Below are 26943 nucleotides of genomic sequence, written 5' to 3' on the forward strand. Positions count from 1 at the left end.
GAGGAGGAGGAGGAGGAGGCGGCGGCACATCACCAACGAGGCAGGATGCCCTCCAGGGGCCAGCCTAAGGGCAGCACATTGACTGCATCACACCCCAAAGCTCCACATGTGCAGGGCGCTGCAGTCTCTGCGCGTTATTCAAAAAGTTCTTTGGTGTGGGCCTTTTTTGAGACGAGTGCATCAGATCGCACCGCTGCTATTTGCAACATATGTCTCAAGCGTATCTCGCGTGGCCAAAACATCTCCCGCTTGGGTACCACATGCTTGACCAGACATATGTTGACCTGCCATGCAGTTCGTTGGCAAGCGTATCTAAAAGACCCACACCAAAGAACAAAGAGGATCTCTCCTTGCTCCTCATCAGCTGAGATTTCCAACCCCACTAGACCTTCAGTCCTCTCTGAGACCTGCAGTGAGAGGAATGAAGGTGTAGAATTAGGTGTGTCACAGCCAAGTACTTGTGGGCAATCTGCTTTTGGTACACCGACGTCAGATTGTACCAGGCAAATTTCCCTGCCCCAGCTGCTGCACCGCCGAAAGAAGTTTGCTCCCAGCCATCCACATGCCCAGCGGTTGAATGCTAGCTTGGCAAAATTGCTAGCACTTCAACTGCTGCCTTTTCAGTTGGTAGACTCTGCCCCCTTCCGTGAGTTTGTGGAATGTGCGGTTCCTCAGTGGCAGGTACCCAAACGCCACTTTTTCTCACGGAAGGCGATTCCGGCTCTCTACCGGCATGTGGAAGGCAATGTCCATGCCTCGCTGGACAGGGCGGTCAGCGGTAAGGTGCATATTACCGCTGACTCATGGTCCAGCAGGCATGGACAGGGACGTTACCTAAGTTTCACGGCGCATTGGGTGACTCTGCTGGCAGCTGGGAAGGATGCAGGACAAGGTGCAGTAGTGTTGGAGGTTGTTCCGCCACCACGCCTCCAAAATGCTGATTGTGACACACCTCTCTCCTCCACCCCCTCCTCTTCTTCTTCCTCCATGGCCTCTTCCTCGGAACCAGCGGTGCTCCGTAAGCGTTCAAGGGGCTACGCAAGTACGCAGGCCAAAAGATGCCATGCGGTGCTTGAGCTGGTGTGCTTGGGGGACAGGAGCCACACTGGGGCAGAGGTTTTGTCAGCTCTGCAGGGGCAGGTTCAGAGGTGGTTGACGCCACGCCAACTTAAGGCAGGAATGGTGGTTTGCGACAATGGCACCAACCTCCTCTCTGCCCTCCGACAGGGACAAATGACCCATGTGCCCTGTTTGGCTCACGTCCTTAACTTGGTGGTGCAGCGGTTCTTGGGCAGGTACCCGGGCTTACAGGATGTCCTGAGGCAGGCCAGGAAAGTCTGTGTGCATTTCCGCCGGTCATATAATGCCAGTGCTCGGCTGACGGACCTCCAAAAGGAGTTTAACCTGCCCAAGAACCGCCTAATCTGTGACATGCCCACCAGGTGGAACTCAACGTTGGCCATGCTGCAGCGGCTGCACACGCAGCAGAGGGCCATCAATGAGTACCTGTGCGACTATGGCACCAGGACAGGGTCAGGGGAGCTTGGTTTTTTTTCCCCACGCCAGTGGGCCATGATCAGGGATGCATGCACTGTCCTGTCACCATTCGAGGAGGCCACGAGGATGGTGAGCAGTGACAGTGCATGCATCAGTGACACTATCCCCCTTGTCCACCTGTTGGAGCACACGCTGTGTGGAATAATGGACAGGGCACTTGAGGCAGAACAGAGGCAGGAAGAGGAGGACTTCCTTAGCTCTCAAGGCCCCCTTTATCCAGACAGTGTTCCTGCGTGCCCGCCGATCACACAGGAAGAGGACGAGGAGGAAGAGGAGGAGGAGGAAGATTGTGTCAGTATGGAGGTGGAGCCTGGCACTCAGCATCAGCAGCAGTCTTTAAGGGATCAGTCCCAAGAAACACATGGACTTGTACGTGGCTGGGAGGAGGTGGCTGCGGACCATGTCGTTTTTAGTGACCCAGAGGACTCCGGACCGAATGCCTCAGCAAACCTACGCTGCATGGCCTCCCTGATCCTGCAAAGCCTGCGTAAGGATCCTCGTATTCGTGGTATCAAAGAGAAGGACCAATACTGGCTGGCAACCCTCCTTGATCCACGTTACAAGGGTAAGGTTGCGGACCTTATCTTGCCATCGCAGAGGGAGCAGAGGATGAAACATCTTCGGGAGGCCTTGCAGAAAGGTCTGTGCAACGCGTTCCCAGAGACTGGGAGGTTACAAACTCCTGTTTCTGGACAACGTGTTGCTGAGGCTTCGGTCAGTCAAAGAAGGAGCGGTGGAGAAGGTGGCCGTCTGACCGATGCGTTCAGACAATTTTTTGGTCCGCAGCCCCAAGGTATGATCGGTTCCAGCAACCATCGCCAGCGTCTGTTTTACATGGTGCAGGAATACCTAGGGGCAAGATCAGACTTGGACACCTTTCCCACCGAAAATCCTCTGGGTTACTGGGTCTTGAGGATGGATCACTGGCCAGAGCTTGCACAGTATGCAATTGAGCTACTGGCCTGTCCTGCATCCAGCGTTCTTTCGGAACGCACATTCAGTGCTGCTGGAGGCGTGGTAACCGATCACAGGGTGCGTCTGTCCACCGACTCGGTCGATCGGCTGACCTTCATAAAAATGAATGAGTCTTGGATCACCACCAGCTACCAAGCACCTGATGCTGATGTAACCGAATAATTTTTTTTGAAATCTCAGATCCCTTCAAAGACTGCCTATGCTGATGCTGAGTGACTATCCCTGAGTAATTATCCTCTTCCTCCTCAATCATCACGCTGATAGCTTGTAAGAACATTTTTGGTTCTGGGCGCCACCACCAGTGCCTAAGGCACAATTTTTCAGCCCCTGTTTAACAGGGGCGTGTAATTACAATTTTTGATGTAATACTTTGCAGCAGGGCTCGTTCCTGCATTCCAACTAGAGTGTCTGTGAGGGGTTGCAGTGTTGTGGCACCAGCACCAGTGCCTAAGGCCCAATTTTTCTGCCCCTGTCTAACAGGGGCGTGTAATTACAATTTTTGATGCAATACTTTGCAGCAGGGCTCGTTCCTGCGTTCCAACTAGAGTGTCTGTGAGGGGTTGCAGTGTTGTGGCACCAGCACCAGTGCCTAAGGCCCAATTTTTCTGCCCCTGTCTAACAGGGGCGTGTAATTACAATTTTTGATGCAATACTTTGCAGCAGGGCTCGTTCCTGCGTTCCAACTAGAGTGTCTGTGAGGGGTTGCAGTGTTGTGGCACCAGCACCAGTGCCTAAGGCCCAATTTTTCTGCCCCTGTCTAACAGGGGCGTGTAATTACAATTTTTGATGCAATACTTTGCAGCAGGGCTCGTTCCTGCGTTCCAACTAGAGTGTCTGTGAGGGGTTGCAGTGTTGTGGCACCAGCACCAGTGCCTAAGGCCCAATTTTTCTGCCCCTGTCTAACAGGGGCGTGTAATTACAATTTTTGAAGCAATACTTTGCAGCAGGGCTCGTTCCTGCGTTCCAACTAGAGTGTCTGTGAGGGGTTGCAGTGTTGTGGCACCAGCACCAGTGCCTAAGGCCTAATTTTTCAGCTCCTGTTCAACAGGGGCATGTAATTACAATTCTTGATCTAATATTTCACAGCAGGGCCCTGTGAGGGCTTACAGTGTTGTGGCCACAGCAACACCTAAGGCCCAAATTTCTGCTGAGTATATAGGGCAGGACCCTACTTTCAAACATCTAACTTACAAACGACTCCTACTTGCAAACGGAAGGAGACAACAGGAAGTGAGATGAAATCTACCCCTAGGAAGGGAAATTCTTTCCTGTAAGAGTTAATATGGGAAAACAATTTCTCCTTTCCACTGATGCTTTCCAATCCTTGTTCCACAAAAAAACCCAAATTTTCAAAACACATTTTTCATTGGGACAAAAAAGTGAGGTGAAATCTTCTGAAGAGGAGGAAAGACAGCAAAACAAATGTCACAGGGGTGATAACCCTTCCCTATGTTTTCCAAAAAGCTTAGAAAAGATTTTTTGGCTGGAGCTAAACACGTTAAAAATGTTCAAAATTACAAACAGATTCTACTTAACAACAAACCTGTATACTGCTGTTCAGAGTATATAGGGCCTGGTGGCCCCACACCTTTCCTTATTTTAATTTGGGTGCGGGGTTCCCCTTAATATCCATACAAGACCCAAAGGGCCTGGTAATGGACTGGGGGGTACCCATGCCGTTTGTCTCACTGATTTTCATCCATATTGCCATGACCCGACATGACATTAAACCCGCAAGCAGTTTTAAATGAGATTTTTTCCTTTAAAAATGACATTTGGTGCAGGGACTGTTCTAAACATGGGAAACACGCGTCACTTTACAGGCATACTATAGACACCCCCCAGGTACGATATTTAAAGGAATATTTCACTTTTTTTTTTTTACTTTAAGCATCATTAAAATCACTGCTCCCGAAAAAACGGCCGTTTTTAAAAGTTTTTTTTGCATTGATACATGTCCCCTGGGGTAGGACCCGGGTCCCCAAACCCTTTTTAGGACAATACCATGCAAATTAGCCTTTAAAATGAGCACTTTTGATTTCGAACGTTCGAGTCCCATAGACGTCAATGGGGTTCTAACGTTCGTGCGAACTTTCGGTCCGTTCGCGGGTTCTGGTGCGAACCGAACCGGGGGGTGTTCGGCTCATCCCTAGTCACAAATCAGGTGGTTTATGGGCAGGTGGATTTCCTGCTGAATTGCAGCCAACCGAGCACTGGCTGTGTATGACCGCCTAAAATGGCAAGAGACTCTTCTGGCCAGCTTTAGCACATCTTGCAACCCTGGGTACATATTTAGGAAATGCTGCACCATCCCATCAAATTGAGGACATGTGCCAGGCATGGCACATGTGTCAACTTTCCCTGTCTAAGGGTGGACAGGAGGTTTGAGCCATTAGCGCACATTACCATCCCTGGCTCCACCCTGGTGTGGTGTGAACCACCTCTGGGCCTGTCCCTGCAGAGCTGCAAGAATCTTTGCTCCAGTGTGGTTCCTATCCCCTAAACACACCAGCTGAAGCACAGCATGGCAACTTTTAGCCTGACTCTGGAAATAGCCCTTTAAACGCTTAGGGGTACCTGATGTTCATAGGACAATTGCGCAGAGGAGGGCATGGAGGTGGCGGAGGAGGAGGAGAAGGGGGTAGAGCTCACAGGTCTGGCATCATCACACTAGCTGTATGGAAACATGGGGGCACAACAAGCTGCAGCACCAAGCCCTGTCCTGCATCCTTTAGAGGTGCAAGCAGCGTTACACAGTGTGCTGTGAACGAAATATATGGTCCCTGCCCATGCTTGCTGGACCATGTGTCAGCAGTAAGGTGGATTTTATGGCTGACTGCCTTGCCCAACGATGCCAGAACATTGCCTTCCACATGATGGTAGAGAGATGGAATGGCCTTACATGAAAAGTAGTAGCGACTGAGAACCTGCCATTGTGGTAGAGCACATTGTGCAAATTCACGGAAGGGGCAGAATCCATCAGGCTGAAAGGCAGAAGTTGGAAGGCCAACAGCTTTGACAAGCTTGCATTTACACGCTGGACATGTGGGTGGCAGGGACTGTATTTTTTTTCCGCTACAGCAGATGGGGCAGAGAAATTTGCCAGCTACAGTCTAAAGCTGGTGGTGTGCTGTTGGCAGATGTGCTGCTAGGACCTGGGACACCCTGTGCTATACCATCATCCCTGTCAGTGGAGGCTGCTGAGAGGTAATGACTCGGTATAGCAGGGGCAGACTGAAGTGGGTAAGGAGGAGGGACAGATTTGTGCCCCTTTAGTGTGGCTTTTAGGTGCTCTTGCCAACGGGCTGAGTGGTTGGACGTTAAATGCCTGTGGTACCCAAATGGGTTTTTGCCACGTTTGATGCGCCTGAGACACAGTTTGCAGATAGCAACAGTGCGATCTGCTGCTCTGCTGCAGATGTGCTGAAAAAGGCCCAGACAGCTGAGCTTTGGGGAGTGGGAAGGGAGATAACAGCTGCAGAATGTGATGAAATAGGGTGGCTGCTCTCTACACTTTCTTGATGTCAGCCTCCTTGGGGTTGTGCCGCCTCACCTTCAGTTTCCTCCTCTGCTCTATCTGGCACCCAAAGCACATCAGTGACCTCATCATCATCATTTCCATCTTATCCTTCTTCATCATTACCACTGGAGACAACTTGGCAATATGCTGTGGCTTGGGGAACATGAATGCCAATTTGTCTACCAGTGTTCTTCCCTCTCTCTAGGCTCATGTTCCTGTCATCCTCAACCTCAGAACCAACATCTGAATCCAGTAATGGCTGGGTATCATCAAGGAGCAAGTGGTTGACGTTGTGGTCAAATAACTCCGCTGACTCCTCACTGGCTGATGTTGGCTATGGCAGGAATAGATGTGGACAAGGAGGCAGGTTTATCCAGTCTGGCAACTGCAGGGGACCGCACACTTGTCTCTGCTTGTGTGACAGAAGATAAGGAGGATGAGGAAGGTTTAGTAAGCCAGTCCACCACCTCCTCTGCATGCTGTGGCTGGATAGCAGGGGCAAACTCACTAAACAGAGGAAATGATGCCCTGCCTGAGGACTGACCACTTTTGCCTGCGGACACATTTGTTGCTGGCCCCCTTACAGTGCCAAAGGAAAGTCTACCTCTCCTTGTTGTCCTCCCAGACATTATTGGGAGGGAGGGGGCGGTGCTTATAAGCAAATGTAAAGAAGAAGTTGAAATCTGTACGTAGATGCACTTTAATCAATGTAAAGAGGTGCACTTTAATTTGAGTGCTCACACTACACAGACACACTCCACTGATACACTATAATATACTGCAATATAATGCGCCAAATGTACAGTGACGCACAGAACTATATGGTGTTAAACTGGCAGTAATGCATACAGAACTATATGGCATTAAACTGGCAGTAACGGACACAGAACTATATGGTGTTAAACTGGCAGTAACGCACAAAGAAGTACACAAGATAAAGGAAAAGAATTGCGCTAGGTGCGTAAACTATATATAAAAACGTGAAGGGAGTCCTGCTGCTGTGCACTATAACCCCAATATGAGGGCACAGAACATAGATATAAAATGGAAAGTGCAGCGCTGGACATAAATTTAGGTGAACAGTGATAAGTTAATAAATCAAATGACAAGCAACGGTGAATAGCATCCAATCACTAATAACAGATCTACAAATATATTTCAATTAAGTGCTCATAAATATTTGCAAAGAAATAAATAATTATTAAAAAATTAATTAATTCATTTGATCAAAGTGAAAGTGAAATAAAGTCCAAAAATATGATATGTTTGGTATTCAATGCGAGACCCGGGGTCAATATTCCATCGCTAGTGCTGCCCACCACCTGGTGATGAAGTAATGGAGGCTTTACTGACTTTCCCGCGGTCATACCGGAACACAGCGCGCTAAGACTTTCCCTAAGAGGGCGCTGTGTTCCGGTGTGACCGCGGGAAAGTTGGGTGAAAGAGAAGGACGGTCTATCCTGGCAGCAATTATTAACTGCTCTATGAGAAGCGATCCTGGAACTACACCTTGTGAAGTGCTTCAAGTTGTTGCTAACTGGATGTCCATGAAGGAGGTTGGTGTGTTTCTCAGCAGTGTCTTCCGGAGCACACCCTCTGTGGTCTACATCTCTCTACTGAGCCTGTTTTGACCCCCCCTGAATAAGGGCAGTAGCAGGCTTTCCGGTAAGCCTCCATTACTTCATCACCAGGTGGTGGGCAGCACTAGCAGTGGAATATTGACCCCGGGTCTCGCATTGAATACCAAACATATCATATTTTGGACTTTATTTCACTTTCACTTTGTTCAAATGAATGAATGAATTTTTTAATAATTATTTATTTCTTTGCAAATATTTATGAGCACTTAATTGAAATATATTTGTAGATCTGTTATTAGTGATTGAATGCTATTCACTGTTGCTTGTCATTTGATTTATTAACTTATCACTGTTCACATAAATTTATGTCATATGTCCAGCGCTGCACTTTCCATTTTATAATGCACAAAGAAGTAAATGGCGTTAAAGCGAGGGTCCACCTATCTATCGTTTTTTTTTTTTTTTGAGTTCATTCACAAACTTTTCTTCTCAGCATTACATACTCACATATTGTGTGTAATATGTCCGCCTGTGTCAGATTTCGTCGGGAAGAATAACTTATATTATTCACTGCAGGCGGTTTCCATCTTCATTGTGGGCATTTGAAGCCCACAAGCATTTATTTCCTGGATGTGGTGAATGCTGTGCTCCCAGCATTCACCGCTCATTCCCGCACATGCTCAGTGGCATCCTGGGAAGCCTGAGACTAGCTCCCAGGAGTCTGGGAGAGGCTAGAAACACACCTACTCCCACGGGAGTTGAACCAGGAAGTGCAAAGAAGAATAGAAAAATAAAAGGTAATTACGGCGATTTAAATTTTTTTAAACGACATGTCAGCATCTAGGCAAGGAAGAGAATACATACAGATATTGTTCAAAATTTGGGTGGAACCCCGCTTTAAGCTGGCAGTAACGCACATAGATCTCCGAAAAACAAGCGCGCAACCATTAATTAATCAGTGAAGATGATTAAACACAACCATACAAACTCATATAAAGATATATAGTATTGTGCAAAAGTGATACAATAAAGTAAAAAAATGCTACCAAAAAATGCTACCACAAAACGGCCATGTGAACAGTGGTGTGCACCATCAACCTGTTACAAGGATCTAAAGCAAAAGTACTCTGATATATACAAAATCCATTAAGGTGAGTGTATCTAAGTGATCAAAAATACATAAGCAAAGTCCATAAAAATGACAATGTGAGTATGGAGAAACTCAGTAATCAGGAGAGATGGGAAAGAGATGTTCTTGCAGCCCAAAAACTCGTGACATGGGTGTTTTTTGGTAGCATTTTTTTACTTTTTTCTATCACTTTTGCTATATATATATATATATATATATATATATATATATATATATATATATATATATATATGCTATGCTATATATATATATAGCATATGCTATATGCTATAATACTATATATATCTTTATATGCGTTTGTATGGTTGTGTTTAATCATCTTCACTGATTAATTAATGGTTGCGCGCTTGTTTTTCGGAGATCTATGTGCGTTACTGCCAGCTTAACGTCTTTTACTTCTGTGTGTGTTACTGCCAGTTTAACGCCATATAGTTCTGTGTTCATTACTGCCAGTTTAATGCCATATAGTTCTGTATGCATTACTGCCAGTTTAACACCATATAGTTCTGTGCATCACTGTACATTTGGCGCACAATATTGCAGTATATTATAGTGTATCCATGGAGTGCGTCTGTGTAGTGTGAGTACTCAAATTAAAGTGCACCTCTTTACATTGATTGGCATGAATCCTCCGTTCCCAGTTGATGCCTTCTATGGAGAAATGCGTCGGGTGGAGCAGCTGATTCTGACGTTATCATGTTTTATCCAGCTATTTGGTTTGATCCTGAGCTGTTGCTTCATTAGTTTTTCAACCATTCCTGTTTTCGTTTTTATGATTGCTAGATTGCTAGCTTGTGAACATTTGCTGTGAAGTTTTATCAAAGTTTTTCAAATTGCTGTGAGCTGCTGTGAAGTTTTTTGGAATAAAAAAACCCCTTTTCGAAGTTTATCTGCACTATGGAGCTTTTTTCTTATCTCCCTTGAGTGTTAATCGCTGAGATCATCCATGAGAAGAGATCTGAATCAAGGGTGATTATATATGTTCCTGTGTGTGGATTCCAAAAGGAGATGTTAGCTTCGGTCGTTGAGAGTGATTGTAATTGTAATATCACACGTTTTTGGGCTGCAAGAACATCTCAATCCCATCTCTCCTGATTACTGAGTTTCTCCATACTCACATTGTCATTTTTATGGACTTTGCTTATATATTTTTGATCACTTAGATACACTCACCTTAATGGATTTTGTATATATCAGAGTACTTTTGCTTTAGGTCCTTGTAACAGGTTGATGGTGCACACTACTGTTCACATGGGCCTTTTTTGGTAGCATTTTTTGGTAGCATTTTTTTACTTTATTGTATCACTTTTGCACAATACTATATATATCTTTATATGAGTTTGTATGGTTGTGTTTAATCATCTTCACTGATTAATTAATGGTTGTGCGCTTGTTTTTTGGAGATATTTGTTTTTGAACTTTTTTGTATTTAGGCTTACACAAGCAGCTGCACTTTTTTCACTTGGTTAGCGCAGAAATTTCCTTTATAGTAACGCGCATAGAACTATATGTGGCGTTAAACTGGCAGTAACACTCACAGAAGAAAATGGCGTTAAACTGGCAGTAACGCACAAACCTATATGGCGTTAAACTGGCAGTAACGCACACAGAAGTAAATGGTGTTAAACTGGCAGCAATCAAATAGACAGCGTTCAGCCGTCACTACACTGATGCTATCTGAACTGTCCCTACTCTAGCTATATGCTAATGTAAACATTACTGACACGGTCTCACTACACTACACTGAAACTATATGAGCTGTCCCTACTCTACACTAATGTATGTATGAATGACATGGTCTCACTACACTACAGTGAAACTATCTGAGCGGTCTCTACTCTAGATGCACACTATGCAAAGCTGAATGATGGGCCTCTTCACTACACTCACACTATCCCTAGACTGACCTTAAACTAATATTCTACACTGACAATAGAAGCAAAATAGCCCATTATAACACACTGACTAGCTAATAGCACTGAACAGAGCCCTGTTCTATCTCTCTCCATGCCGAAATCACACTGAAAATGGCTGCCATTGAAAGAATACTTTTATACTGTGGGGCGAGAATGAGCCATGATTGGATAAAGTCATGATGACAGTGTCCAATCATGACTCTGACAGTGCTCTGTGCCCTGATTGGCTGAAGTTTTCACTGCCTAAGCCAATCAGGGCTTACAATGCACTGTTCAGCGCCACAATGCATTGTAGTCGGTTTGGGGGGCCGAACAAATGGTCGAACGATACGTTTGTTCAGATGAACTTATGCTCGGGCCGAACCGTTTGCCCATCCCTATTTGGCATGGCATTCTTCTTTGAAGAATGCTTGTGCTGGAAATTTTGATGTTGCAAATAATAAAAAGCATCATGGACAGTACTTAATTGATCACTTTGAAGAGTGAAATCTTTTAATGCTTACTGTAGAGTATCATTTCGGAGAAGGCTTTACTTTTGCCTTGTAGCTTTCTACACCTCCTTTCTGCTAAACTAATTAGGTTAGTGATTAAGATGGTTGAATTCCTCTTCTCATAGGACTTTGTACAGATTTACGCCCCCAGCATTGCCCGGGGTTGCTAAATTTGAGGATTTCCCAACAAAGCACAAACAGAGAGGTCAAAGTCAGCTTTGATCAAGATGGAGCCCAGGGCAAAGTTCTAAGATAGGGCACTGTAACGATGAAAATTAATGATGGAGCATCTGAAAGAAGCTTTTCTTATTACCATGGCAACAGCTTTGTTTTCCCTGCCGGCCACCTTCCCTAGGTTCTTATTTATATTGTTATTATTTATATTTTTGCAGGATGCAGAAGAACGAATAAAAATGCTGGAGATGGTGGAGGAGTCCCCCTGCAGAAAAGGAAGCACAGAGCAACAGCATTGTACAATTACCTTTCCTTCCCCTTCTTGTGTGTCTGTAAAGTCAGCTGATAATGTAGTAAATGCTATATTTGTGTTTCTTAAAGCGGGGGTTCACCCACACCGCCAAAAAAAAATAAATATTAAAAGCCAGTAGCTACAAATACTGCAGCTGCTGACTTTTAATACATGCCCACTCACCTGTCCCAGGGTCCAGCGATGTCGGCAGGGGACGCCGAGAACCCGCTCGGTTCTCGGCAGCTGCCGCCGCCATCCTAGGTGAGGGAATCAGGAAGTGAAGCGTTGCGGCTTCACTTCCCGGTTCCCTACTGTGCATGCGCGAGTCGCGCTGCGCGTCCCTAGTGGTCCCCGCTCTCTCCTGGGAGCTGTGTGTTCCCAGCAGACAGCGCGGTGGGGACGGGAAGAGGCGTAGACTCCCATGGGAGTCTATGCCGGAAGTGGGTGCAAATACCTGTCTTAGACAGGTATCTGCACCCCCCTCCCCCCTGAAAGGTGCCAAATGTGACACCGGAGGGGGGGAGGGTTCCGAAAAGCGGAAGTTCCATTTTTGTGTGGAACTCCGCTTTAATGCAGTCTCCAGAATAGACCAAATTACATTTATTACTGTATGTTAAAGGGGACCTTGCTTTAAATACACAGGGTGCACTTAGAGTAGACCTACAGCCAAAATAACAGGATGAAAATGAGTAGCCATTAAGTCTCTGGTCAAACTGGTGCAATGTGTTATGCGATTTGATAGTTTTCAATTGCATGAAGAGTTGCACCCTATTGTCCGCGATGGAAGCGGTCAAATCAGTACGACTCCGGTGGAGTTGGAGTCACACCGATTTTAAAAGAAGTTCCTGCACTACTTTTGCAAGTTGAGGCGCAACTTGCATAGACATCTGTGCATGAATTCACACATATGTCTTCCAAGTCGCACCTGAAGTTGCACTGACACGTGACTTTGAAATTTTACGGCTTCCAGTGATATCTGGAATTATGTATTTCAACATTGTTAAGCTGATCAACATGATGGATGTTTTACTGTTGTTGGAATGCTTTTAAATAAGTATTGCATGGTCATTTTGACCAAATAACTGTTTTTATCTTCTGTACAATAAAGCTGCATATTATTTTATATAATAGTGGATTATGTGTTACCTCACTGACAACTCCACAGATATATAAGTCCCACATACTATAGTATTTTTCCCCCTCAAGTTTCTATTCTTCCTACTGTAATTGGGAATGTGGCAGGGCATAGTTGTCCCATGAGCTGATATATACAGTATCTCACAAAAGTGAGTACACCCCTCGCATTTTTGTAAACATTTTATTATATCTTTTCATGTGACAACACTGAAGAAATTACACTTTGCTACAATGTAAAGTAGTGAGTGTACAGCTTGTATAACAGTGTAAATTTGCTGTCCCCTCAAAATAACTCAACACACAGCCAAGTAAAAATGTCCAAATTGGGCCCAATTAGCCATTTCCCTCCCCGGTGTCACATGACTCATTAGTGTTACAAGGTCTCAGGTGTGAATGGGGAGCAGGTGTGGTAAATTTGGTGTTATCGCCCTTACTCTCTCTCATACTGGTCACTGGAAGTTTAACATGGCACCTCATGGGAAAGAACTCTCTGAGGATCTGAAAAAAAAATAGTTGCTCAACATAAAGATGGTCTGGGCAATAAGAAGATTGTCAGGACCCTGAAACTGAGCTGCAACATGGTGGCCAAGACCATACAGCAGTTTAACTGGACAGGTTCCACTCAGAACGGGCCTCGCCATGGTCGACCAGAGAAGTTGAGTGCACACGCTCAGTGCCATATTCAGAGGTTGTCTTTGGGAAATAGTCATATGAGTGCTGCCAGCATTGCTGCAAAGGTTGAAGGGGTGGGGGGTCAGCCTGTCAGTACTCAGACCTCAGGCCTCACACTGCATCAAATTGCTCTGCATGGCTGTCATCCCAGAAAGAAGCCTCTTCTAAATATGATACACAAGAAAGCCCACAAACAGTTTGCTGAAGACAAGCAGACTAAGGACATGGATTAATGGAACGATGTCCTGGGTCTGATGAGACCATGACCAAGATAAACTTATTTGGTTCAGATGGTGTCAAGCGTGTGTTGTGGCAACCAGGTGAAGAGTACAAAGGCAAGTGTGTCTTGCCTACAGTCAAGCATGGTGGTAGGAGTGTCATGGTCTGGGGCTGCATGAGTGCTGCAGGAACTGGGGATCTACAGTTCATTGAGGGAACCATAAATGCCAACATGTACTGTGACATACTGAAGCAGAGCATGATCCCCCCTTTTGGAGACTGGGCCACAGGGCATTATTCCAACATGATAACAACCCCAAGCACACCTCCAAGACGACCACTGCCTTGCTAAAGAAGCTGAGGTTAAAGGTGATGGACTGGTCAAGCATGTCTCCAGACCTAAAACCTATTGAGCATCTGTGGGGCATCCTCAAGGTAGAGGAGCGCAAGGTCTCTAACATCCACCAGCTCCGCAATGTCGTCATGGAGGAGTTGAAGAGGACTCCAGTGGCAACCTGTGAAGCTCTGGTGAACTCCATGCCCAGGAGGGTTAAGGCAGTGCTGGAAAATAATGGTGGCCACAAAAAATATTGACACTTTGGGGCCAATTTGGACGGTTCACCACTCTTCCTTTTCACAAAAAAGAAGCCAGCCCCAGCAGGAGACGAGGATTTGTGGATGGACCCTCAAGAAAGTGCGTCGGAAACATACTCCTCCATGGCTTCATCCTCCGACAGACAAAGGGTAAACCCAGCCACAAGGGGGCATGACACCAGGTTAAAGGTCAATTGCGCAATCATATGACCTGTGTGGAGGCAAACTACTGGCTTGACCTTTGCCAAAGACATTGCTAAATTTGTGGTACTCCTCTGGCAAAGAGGAGAGTGAAGAGGTGAACAAAGACTTTAGCCACCTTCTGAAAACATGTTTTACTGCGTTGTGGCAACCAGGAAAGAACCTCAGCACGAAGCCAATCAAAAGAGGGGTTGTGTCTCTGTAACCAAGGATAACCAATAACCACCGGGTAATGAGATGAGGAAATTACTTGAAATTGGATTATCTCATAGTGAAGAGCCCCTACAGCCATGGTCAACGAAGCAGTCTCATGAGTCAAATGGGCAGGCTGTAGAGGTCTCCCATCAATAGCCTCAATGGCAAGTGGAGTGGCAGGAAGCTGCAGCGGAATCGAGTGCTTAGACACAAAGGCACTATCTAAGAACGGGTCAAAATAAAAGGGGAGTGGGGATAGGACCCAAGGTGTCCTTACCTTCAGTGAAGGAAAAGGAACAAACTGCGGTTTAACCTGATATAACTTTATTAGAACAATTAGTAGAAAAACATTTTAATCATTGAAAGGAAAGCATAAACAATAGGAGATTGCATAAGGTAAAAACTTTTTTTTTTTAATATATATTATCTCTATGATTGACAGTGCTACATCCAGAAATCAAACCTGTCCTGTTCACTAACTATCAGGAATACTTTCTAGCCAGAATTGCATTTATTTGTCTGAGATAACCAATGCTTTCTTTAACATTGTAAAGACTTCATGCAGCAACTCTATAGGCATATAGGGAGTCCGGAGGTCCATGGTTAAGCACAATACGGGTAGCGACTTGTGCTACCAAGGTTTCCCGGAACTCACCTCGCCTAAACATATGTAAGCATTATATATTAAGTCACACTTAATGACTTGAGATGATTGACACGTGTGGATGACTGGGACATGGCTGAGCTCATGGGCATGCGTTTTTAAGTGACAACGTTGTCAGTTTTTACCTTATGCAATCTCCTATTGTTTATGCTTTCCTTTCAATTATTAAAATGTTTTTCTACTAATTGTTCTAATAAAGTTATATCAGGTTAAACCGCAGTTTGTTCCTTTTCCTTCACTGAAGGTAAGGACACCTTGGGTCCTATCCCTACTCCCCTTTTATTTTGACTACTTCTCCTGTTCTGACAAAGAACACCACCCTATTAGGTGAGCCGGTAACCTGTTACCTGAATTGACCAACGATACTGGTCATCAGGACCCCGCCCATTGCGTTTTTTTATTACGAACTATCTAAGAACGGGCCTGCAGCCCCAGAGTCGGCTAGAGCCTGTGTCTCGATGGATGACTCAGGCCAAGAAAGGGTAAAGGGAACTAAAGGCTTACCCTTCAGGATAACTGGGGATGTAACAACGCCACCTAAGGTCTGTCCCCTACAGGTGCTCAAGGTGCGGACGTTTCCTGGAAGGGTAAGACAAGATTTAAAAAAGTGACCTGCCTGGCCACAATGAAGGTACAATCTCTCCCTCCTCCTAAAGGCCCTCTCATCCACAGAGAGACATGTGAAGCCCAACTGCATGGGTTCTACTTCACTGGCAGACTTGGTACCAGGAGGCATGGGAGATGAGGGAGGTAAGGGTGGGACTGCAAAGTCAAACGAACAGGAGGCTTCTGCAAGCGCTCCTCAAATGTGATCAACCTCTCCAGATCCATAGGTATGTCTCGGGCTGCTATCTCATCTTTGATGTTATCCGAGAGACTATGAGAAAAAGCAGCCATGAGGGCCTCATTGTTCCAAGCAACCTCTGCTGCCGGCAACAGTTCTCATACTCTGATGGACATAAGGCTCTTGGCAGCAGAAATGGAGCATGCGGGAACATCAAATTCCCTTTTAAAGGAAGCCACAAACTCAGGGTAACTCAGGACAATGGGTTTTTGCATCTCCCATAGAGGGTTTGCCCGGGCCAGGGCTCTATCAGAAAGCAAAGAAATAATGAAGCCTACTTTGCTTCTGTTCATGGGGAAAGCATGGGGCAGCATCTCAAAGTATATCCCAACCTGGAAACCCTCTGCATTGAACTGGATTGCCTCCAAATCGCTGGGGAAGCACAGCGGAACCAGACATACCTCTTATAGAGGCAATATTCAAGGTGGGTGCCTGCACAGAGACTGGAGCAGCAGCAGGGATGGCCTGCAACACTGGTTGTACCAGAACGGCCACAGTGGGAGGATCCAGGTGAGCAGTGTGAATTAGGAGTGTCTGTAATGCTATGGCAAACTGATCCAAGTGCTGGTCCTGCTCATTCAATCTGGAAAAAATATTACCAGTAGGTGGACCGCCTGTATCTTCTGAATTCATGGCCTTTGCCTACTGTCAGGAACCATGAATCAGACAGAGACAGAAAATGCAGTTAAAATCACACCTTTTAATATAATGGTAAAATGGTACAAATAGTAAATTTAGTCAAAACATAGCCAGGGTTCGGTAGCCAAAGCAGGTAGTCAGAACAAGCCAGTAAATCAGGAAGCCAGAGATCAGCGTAGTTGGAGGCAGCAGACAAAATCAGGAACCAGAAGGGACATCAGCCAGGCAAGTCTTCAACAGGAACACAGCAGAGAGTCTCCAAATATGTTTGACCAAGGCGAAGGCACGGAAGAAATGAACCAGGCAGTTTAAATAGCCAGAACGGGCTGGCTGTAGGCTGGACTGACGAGCAGGAAATGATCCCCAGGTGAGCCACTATGGAACGAAGAGTGCTGGCAATTAACCAACAGCTGAGCAACCTGAGCACTATGAAGGGAGGGCTGAGAGCCCAGCCCTGACAGTAGCACATGTGACTATAGAGTCACACATGTGGGGTTATACAAAGTGGTAAATGACAGCCTACTCCCTTCTTCCTCCTCCATGCCCACTAACCAGCTAAACACAATGGGGGTGGGATATTACATATTGATTAATGGAGGCTTCGCCTCCCTCTTATTCTAAAACACAGGCTGGAGGGGTGTGACAATGCCTGTGACTGGCAGAAATACCATGCCCACACCATGCTTTTGCCAAAATAAAAAAGATTTATTTTCAAATATATATTTGTATGATAATTTAAAGCATTTCATTTTTACTCTGTATCCCAAAGGCTCTTTGTTTATTTGAACATGTGACCAGCAGCAAAGGACTAGAAGGTCCTCCTACCACTTTTTCCCTGCAGGCAGGCTGGGAAAGAACTGGGTCATGTGACAGCTGTATATCGATTAAGAAAAAGGTACTTACATTTTAATAATTAAAATAATTACAGTACCACCATTCATATACAGAAAGAGAAGGGATAATGGGAATTAAACAGTGTTTGTTTAGTATCACTTTAACTGGTTGCCGACCAGCCGCCGCAGTTTTACTGCGGCAGAATGGCACGGCTGGGCAAAACGACGTTACCTTACGTCGCTTCGCCTTTTGGCCACTAGCCTGCAGCGTGTGTCCGCAGCGTGCGCCCGAGGCCGTTGCAAGTGCCCGGTGGGCGCCCGCGATCACTCGTGACAGAGCGAGAATCGGGATCTGTGTGTGTAAACACCCAATTCTTTCAGGGGAGATGAGACGGATCGTGTGTATGTACAAAGTATCTGTCTCATCCCCCTACAGTTAGAACACACCTAGGGAACACAGTTAACCCCTTGATCGCCCCCTAGTGTTAACCCCTTCCCTGCCAGTGACATTTATACAGTAGTCAGTGCATTTTTATAGCACTGATCGCTGTATAATTGTCAATGGTCCCAAAAATTTGTCAAAAGTGTCCAATTTGTCCGCCGCAAAATTGCAGTCCCGATAAAAATCGCAGATCACTGCCATTACTAGTAAAAAATAATAATAAAAATGCCATAAATCTATCCTCTATTTTGTAGACGCTATAACTTACGCACAAACCAATCAATGTACGCTTATTGCGATTTTTTTTACCAAAAATATATAGAATACATATCGGCCTAAACTGAGGAAAAGATGTGTTTTTTGGAAAAAAAATGTGGGATATTTATTATAGCAAAAAGTAAAAGAAATTGTGTTTTTTTCAATATGGTCGCTCTTCTTTTGTTTATAGTGCAAAAAATAAAAAACCGCAGAGGTGATCAAATACCACCAAAAGAAAACTCTATTTGTGGGAAAAAAAGGACGTCAATTTTGTTTGGGTACAGCGTCGCAACGACCGCGCAATTGTCAGTTAAAGCGACGCAGTGCCGTATCGCAAAAAATGGCCCTGTCATTGAGCAGCCAAATCTTTCGGGGCTAAAGCGGTTAAGTAGGCTCAGTTCAGTATTGATGCCTATGTTACTGTAGTTCACAAACAGAAAAACAAATATCACATTTACATAATATGATGTAATGAAAACTTGCTGGTGACGCTTATCCTGACTATAGTTTGTCTTTAAGGGCCTCATCTTATTTTTTCCTCGCTTGTGTGATATGTATGCTGAGCTTTACAAGGACAGAAACTTACATATGGAAGAGAGACTGTAGAGTAGATTAGACTGATCCTGGCCTATTAGGGTCTGTGAGTCTGCTGCACTGAGTCAACACCTAGGAATGGATATTGGAGGCTGTAAATTCTGATGACTTGCTCTTGGCTAAACTTGATAACTTTCTAACTAGTCTTCTCTGATTACATGCAATAGTTTAAATTTATTGCTGCAATTACAAGCTTCACATAGGCCCCATTTGTAAGCAATGCAATGGAGTCTTGTTTTAACTTGTCATAAATCTTATAACTACACAACAATTTGTCATGTGTTACATGGCATGACATCATTCAAACTATTAGACCAAGATACAGCATGTACTTGAAATATTCTTTTTCAAAACACCCCAAGGCTACACAATACTGGATTTATTCAAAGAAGTTCTAAAATCAAAAGTTTTTTTACAGTAATGCATTCTCTGTATCAGGGTAATAAATCTTCCACTAGCCCCCATCCCTAAATACATACCTGTCACCTCTCTGGATCCAGCACTGTATACATCTGCAACAGCACTGCTCTTTCGTCCTGCTCTTATAGGACACACTGAGAGCATTGACCATTGGCTCCTACTACTGTCAGCCAAATCCTATGAGGAGGGAGCAGGGGGCAAGGCTGAACCATGCTGTGTGCGTCTATGGAGGGACGCATGGGGCAAGGAGGGAGCAGGGGGCAAGGCTGAACCATGCTGTGTGCGTCTATGGACGCACACAGCCCAACATAGGTGCATGCCCCGATGTGTGCCACCATAGCACACTGCTTGCCATGGGGGCTCATGCAGGAGCAGAGGAGAGGACAGCGCCGGTGGGGGATTTCAGAAGAGAAGGTAAGAAACCGCTCTGTGCAATATTCTTCTACAGGACAAGTAACTAACTTCTTTTTTTTATAAGATAAAAAGTGCAGTGCTAAATGTGATACAATTTACAAACAAATTAATAAATTAATATACATAAACAATAATAATACCATTGGTCAAATAAAGTGCAATGTGCAGATGATAAATAAATATAGCGCCTTGAAAAAGTATTCATACCCCATTCAATTTTCCACATTTTGTCATGTTACAACCAAAAAATGTAAATGTATTTTATTGGGATTTTATGTGATAGACCAACACAAAGTGGCACATAATTGTGAAGTGAAAGGAAAATGATAAATGTTTTTTTTACAAATTAATATATGAAAAGTGTGGCGTGCATTTGTATTCAGTCCCCTTGAATTTGATACCCCTAACTAAAATCTAGTGGAACCAATTGCCTTCAGAAGTCACCTAATTAGTAAATACAGTCCACCAGTGTGTAATTTAATCACAGTATAGATACAGCTGTTCTGTGAAGCCCTCAGAGGTTTGGTAGAGAACTTTAGTGAACAAACAGCATCACGAAGTCCAAGGAACACACCAGACAGGTCAGGGATAAAGTTGTGGAGAAGTTTGAAGCAGGGTTAGGTTATAAAAAAATATCCCAAGCTTTGAACATCTCACATACACGACAGAATAATTAGAAACAGGTTCAGGGTTGCAAAAAATCATGCATACACTGCTGATTTTGAAAGCTGCACAAACATGGACTCTTGACAGCAATGTCTCTGTGGCTCAATCAGGGGAACAGGGCTGCACAGCATAGTCTCTGTAAAAATCTATAACAATAGAGAGTGTAGCTGAGAATCACTACTTCAGTAAAACAGTTCACAATTCAAACAGCTACATGTGATTATCTTCATAGACATTATCTCTCATAGTGAAGTGCAGGGTAGCTATGGTAATACAGGTGAACACCTGGAGGGATCCAAGGCCCAGGTACAAAGTACCACCCCTCTGGAACTGGAGCACTCTGGTAGCAATTATGAAAATGCTCCTCGAAGTAGCTAGGTCTTCTGTATACCTCCCAACTTTCTGAGATGGGAATGAAGGACACCTATTAGCAAAAGACTGTAGCATAGGACACACCCCCTGTCACTCCCCCCTTAAAGGAGAATTGTATAAAAAACATAATTGGTTAAACCCACAAGTGCTTTTTTCATAGCTCCCAACTGTCCCTGATTTCGAGGGTATGTCCCTGATTTGGAGCAATATCCCTCTGTCCCTCATTCCTCCTCATTTGTCCCTCATTTTGATCTGATATGTATAGATGTATATAAAATACACTTTTTATCTATCAAAAAGTGTTTTCCAGCACTAAACCTCTCATCTGATTCTACTGGCCAAAAGCCAGTATAAAGGAATAGTAGTGGTAAAAAAAAGCACTTGTGAGTTTAACCAATCTTGTTTTTGTACAATTCTCCTTTAAGGGGGCGTGGCAAGGGGTGTGTCCTATCAGTGGCGTAGCCTGGGGGGTGCGAGGGGGGCCGTGGCACCGGGCGCAACATTTTGGGGGGCGCAATTCAAAGCCAGTGTGTGTTACTGTCCTAATTCCGATATACTGCGTCCCCGTGCTCCGGCCGCCATGTTTAATCTCAGGCAGAACGGCCGGCACCCTGTGATTGGGCAAATGGGGTCATGTGCAGTGGCAGGGCTGGCCTGTCCGTGATGTTGGGTGGCACTTGCGTAAAGGTTGCTCCTGGAGTCCCGCCTCCGCTTTGTGACCTGCCGCCGCTGTCTTCTCCTCCTCCTCCTCTCCTCCGGATCTCCAATCATTTACTGTTGTGGCAGCGTAGATCGATCACGGATGGAAGACAAAACGCAGGTGAGACTCCCTCGTCAGAGACGAGTCATATTGCTGGCCTGGGGGAGTGCACATGGTCTGGGGAGAGGAAGCAGCCAGCCAGAGATAGAGTAAACAAGCAGTTAGACTCATGCTGTGTAGTGGTCAGCATAGGAATACTATAGGTAGAGTGGGTTGTGTAGTGGTCATCATGGTGTAGTGGACAGTGTAGTGGGTAGTGGTCAGTGTGGGGTAGTGCATTGCAGTGGGTAGTGCAGTGGTCAGTGTAGTGTAGTGGTCAGCATGGTGTAGTGGACAGTGTAGTGGGTAGTGGTCAGTGTAGTGTAGTGTGGTATAGTAGTCAGTGCAGTTTAGTGTAGTGGACAGGTAAGTAAGCGTAGTGGTTAGTGTAGGAATCAGGTATGTCAGTGTTAGTGGTCAGTATAGGAAACAGGTAGGTTAGTTTAGTGGTCAGGTAGTGTGGTGTAGTGGTCAGTGCGGTGTAGTGGTCAGTGTGGTGTCGTGGTCAGTGCAGTGGATAGTGTAGTGGGTAGTGGTCAGTGCAGGGTGGTAGTGGTCAGTGTAGTGTAGTGGTCAGTCTAGTGTAGTTGGTAGTGTGGTGTAGTGGTCCGCGCAGCGTAGTGGGTAGTGGTCAGTGTAGTGGGTAGTGGTCAGTGTAATGGGTAGTGCAGTGTAGTGGTCAGTGTAGGGTAGTGGTCAGTGTAGAGTAGTGGGTAGTAGTCAGTGTAGTGGGTAGTGGTCAGTGCAGTTAAGTTGTCAGTGTGGTGTAGTGGGCAGTGTAGTGTAGTGGTCAGTGCAGTTTAGTGGGTAGTGAGTGGTCAGTGTAGTGTAGTGGGCAGTGCAGTGGAGAGTGCAGTGTAGTGGTCAGTGTGGTGTAGTGGTTGGTGTAGTGGTCAGTGTAGTGTAGTGTGTAGTATAGTGTAGTTGACAGGTAGGTAAGCGTAGTGGTCAGTGTAGGAATCAGGTAGATTAGTTTAGTGGTCAGTGTAATGTGCAGTGTAGTGGGTAGTGCAGTGTAGTGAGTAGTGGTCAGTGTAGTGTAGTGGGTAGTGGCCAGTGTAGTGTAGTGGTCAGTGTAGTGTAGTGGGTAGTGTAGTGGTCAGTGTAGTGGGTAGTGTAGTGGTCAGTGTGGTGTAGTGGTCAGTGTAGTGTAGTGGGTAGTGTAGTGTATTGGACAGGTAGGTAAGCGTAGTGGTCAGTGTAGGAATCAGGTAGGTTAGTTTAGTGGTCAGGTAGTGTAGTAGTCAGGTAGTATAGCACAGTGTAGTGGTTAGTGTAGTGGGTAGTGGTCAGTGCAGGGTAGTAGTCAGTGTAGTGGTCAGTGTAGTGCAGTGTAATGGGTAGTGTAGTGGTCAGTGTGGTGTAGTGGTCAGTGTGGTAGTCATTGTAGTGTAGTGGGTAGAGTAGTGGACAGGTAGGTAAGCGTAGTGGTCAGTGTAAGAATCAGGTAGGTTTGTTTAGTGGTCAGGCAGTGGTTGGTGTAGTGGTCAGTGTAGTGCAGTGGGTAGTGCAGTGTAGTAGTCAGTGTAGTGTAGTGGGTAGTGTAGTGGTCAGTGTAGTGTAGTGGTCAGGTAAGTAAGCGTAGTGGTCAGTGTAGGAATCAGGTAGGTTAGTTTAGTGGTCAGGTAGTGTGGTGTAGTGGTCAGTGTAGTGTAGTGGGTAGTGGTCAGTGTAGTGTAGTGGACAGGTAGGTAAGCATAGTGGTCAGCGTAGGAATCAGGTATGTCAATGTAGTGGTCAGGTAGGTCAGTGTAGGAATCAGGCTGGTCAGTACTATTGTAGGAAGGGAAGGAGTGCTAAAAGTTCACAGGTTAGGGGGCGCAAATGACTTGCCTCGCCCCGGGTGCTGACAACCCACGCTACGCCACTGCGTCCTATGCCTACATACTTTTGCTGATAGGTGTCCCTCGTTCCCATCTCAAAAAGTTGGGAGGTATGCTTTTTTTTATCACTACTATTCCTTAATATTGACTTTTGGAATTTACAAATGGAGCAATTTAGAAATTGGATGGAAGGTTTAGCACTGTAAAACACTTTTTGTTAGATAAGTAGTGCATTTTTATGTACAACTATATAGAACAGACCATAATGAGGAGGAAAGAGGGACTTTGTTCCAAATGAGGGACAGTCCCTTGAAACCAGGGACAGTTGGGAGCGATGCTTCTATAGAAACTGTGTGCTATTAGGTTCAGGCCCAGTTGCCATCAAACCAGATCTGACAGTGGAGGGCATCTCATCTGGTTGCAGATCATTTGCCCAGCTACCTTTACTTTATGAGGTTTGGCCTCGCTGAACTACTGAGGGGGAAAAGTTGAGGAATTTATACTCCTTGGGCATGTGCAGGAATCAAGGGAGCTGTGGGACATGGAGTTAAAGGGGCCTGTTTCTGCATCTGAGTGTGGTGAGTAAATGGGCATTCCCCCACACTCTATTATACCGTTTGAAAAAAAAACATCCTTCGTCATAAGGTCTATTGGCCTTTGTAGAGTGTAAAGCTCCAGCATATAAATGTTGCAGGATTGATGTAAGCCTGAGAGAAGTAGGGCTGTACAGAAGTGTTGATGATTTAGCTAGGGAGGGAACTGATGTCATCTGTGCTGAAACTCAGTCAATTTACTACTGAGGTTTGTCTACAGGTCTGTAACAGCGATGGTTGCTTTTTCTGTCTATCATGTTCATCCTGACAGTGGACCCACTATATCTTCTGAGACATTTTTTTTTTTTTCCTCCGTTTACTCCTACTGCTGCCTCCATGGCCAGCGAGGAGCGAGAGAGCTGAGAGCCGCTGCTCTTGGATACAGGGCTGGATCAAGATCAGGCTCAGGTAGGTATTTAAGGGGAGTGGAGGAAGGGGGTGAGGCTGTGCGTAGAGGGTTTTTACCCTAATGCAGAGAATGCATTAAGATGAAAAACCTTCTACATTTACAACAACATTACGTTTAGCAGAAAAACAGGGATACCCTGTGTTACTCTAAGAAAAAGATGGACAGAAATACAGATACTTTTGACAGTTAAAACAGTATAAATTTAACTGATTGCCTGAAATTCAGTGTTAAGACTGAATATTAAGATACCGTACTTACACAGGGGCAATTATGATTGTTTCTCTTTAAAGAACACTTATCAATAGCTTTGCAATTCTGCATGGATAAATGTCTTACATTTCACAATAAACAGCAACAGTAGAATTTTCGAAAAAAATCCTGCATTTTAATAATTAAAACAGTAGTAGATTGTTATACCGTGTTGGCTATCAAGTAATGCAGAAAGTTCGGAATTTATGTTTTATTTGCTAACTTGAGCTATTATAGATGCAAGCTTTCACAATGCCTTAGATCCATTCTTCAATCTTTATATAATTTTATAAATCCTGAAGAATGGATCTAAGCCATCCTGAAAGCTTTCATCTTTAATAACTTGCGTTAAGCAATAAAGGGTATCATTTCTGCATCATCATAAACAGTTATTGAGCTCCAGCCAAGTGACTGCGCCTAGACATTAGGTTCAGCTCCAGAGAAGGCCTGGACAATGATGTCATCTCAGTCTGCTACAAGGCAGCAGGGAAGCATTACCTCAAAGTCCTGTGCTCAGTGGTCACTCAGACTCTACATTATAATTTGTATGAAGTCACAGAACGAGGAGCAACAGGGAACAGATTTGTGGGAGACGACCTGTATACAAATAGGCAAGAACATAAATTCTACTGTGCAGGCACCAGGATTTACATCATGTTCTCTCTAGGCGAGTATCTTAGTCCATAAAGCATGGACTGACCATGAGTAATGAAAAAACAGGTAGAGGGAGGCGCACACCTGAGTGTAGTATTAAAATGATGACTTTAATAGGATAAGATTAAAAACACTTACAAGATGATAGAAGATGCATGCTCGTCAAAGTAACGTGCAGTCCTGGCATTCCACATGGCTCTGCGGGTCCCACCGCTGTTCCGGATAGTTGGAAAGGATTGAAACAACTGCTCAATCCTTTCCAACTATCCGGAACAGCTGTGGGACCCGCAGAGCCATGTGGAATTCCAGGACTGCACTTTACTTTGACGAGCATGCATCTTCTATCATCCTGTAAGTGTTTTTAATCTTATCATATTAAAGTCATCATTGTAATACTACACTCAGGTCGGCGCCTCCCCCTCCCTGTTTTTTCCTTACATGTCTTGCAAAGTTCTGGACACACTCTGAAGGATGGCTGCCTTCCTTTTTAACCCTTAATACCCCTTCCTTTTCCAACCACCCAACTTATGAATACATCACCATCCAGCTATTACAACCACAGACTATACCCCTAAGGAATACTCCATTTGGAGCGCCAGATAAACACTGAATATACTGCTAACTGACCATGAGTAATGGCTTAACAAGGAGGATACCCGTCTTTTGGTTCAAAATAAAGATGACGTTATTGTCATTCCTAAAAGGTTATATATATATATATCTGCAAGGTTTACACTTACATGTTACTTAGTATGCAAGCATATAAAGCTGAACTCCAGTCAGCACCTAAAAGCACCCTCAAACTTTCCTCCCCCCTCTGTCTGTAGTGTCCCATGGTATTTTTTTTATTAGCTTGTGACTGTGCAATCCCTCTTCTTAGCCCCTGCATCATTATCACAGAGGCTGCAATAGATCTACTATGCGCTGTAGCCAGGAGGAGGGGTTCACAGGCCCGACCCCTGCCATTCTCTATGACCAGTGGCCAGTCAGAGGCAAGGGGCATGTCAGTGCAGGGAAGAAAGGAGCAGATCGCTCTACTGTTCTCACAGCTTAGTGTCCTGCAGCTGTTAGTTGCTTCAGAGCTAAGGATGTTGGGAAGGAGAGAGCATAGGCATCCATCTCATCTCTGCTGGTGGAACAGTACATGATTCTTGTACCTGCATCCAGCTGCTTCAAGGCTCGTTCACACCAGGCTACAGTATATTATGTAGAGGAGTTGTGTTTCACCTCCCATATCCCTCTACCTCACTAAGGTAGGCTTTCCAGTTCAGCTTCTAGCTAAAAAGAGTAGTGATGCTGCTGTCACTACTCCTGTCAGCCTATAAGGGCAGAGCTGGAGAAAAGTGCCCAGAAACCTGGCAGGCAAGCTGATTAGCTGGTGTATCCGGATGAGATCTTGAGAGTTCCCAGGTATGTCTTTCTAGGATCACATTCCACTGAAGAAAAGCAAAGCTAAAGGTTAAAGTGCAATAAATATCAATGCAATTTAAAGTTGAACTCAAAATTTCCCCTCCACCCACCTAAGTAATTGAAAAAAAGACATCAAATTCTTTGAACTCACCTAAAGCAGTAGTAAAGTGATGCACCAGTCCTGAGA

The sequence above is a fragment of the Aquarana catesbeiana genome, linkage group LG02 (assembly GCF_042186555.1).
Source record: "Aquarana catesbeiana isolate 2022-GZ linkage group LG02, ASM4218655v1, whole genome shotgun sequence".
Lineage (NCBI taxonomy): Eukaryota > Metazoa > Chordata > Amphibia > Anura > Ranidae > Aquarana > Aquarana catesbeiana.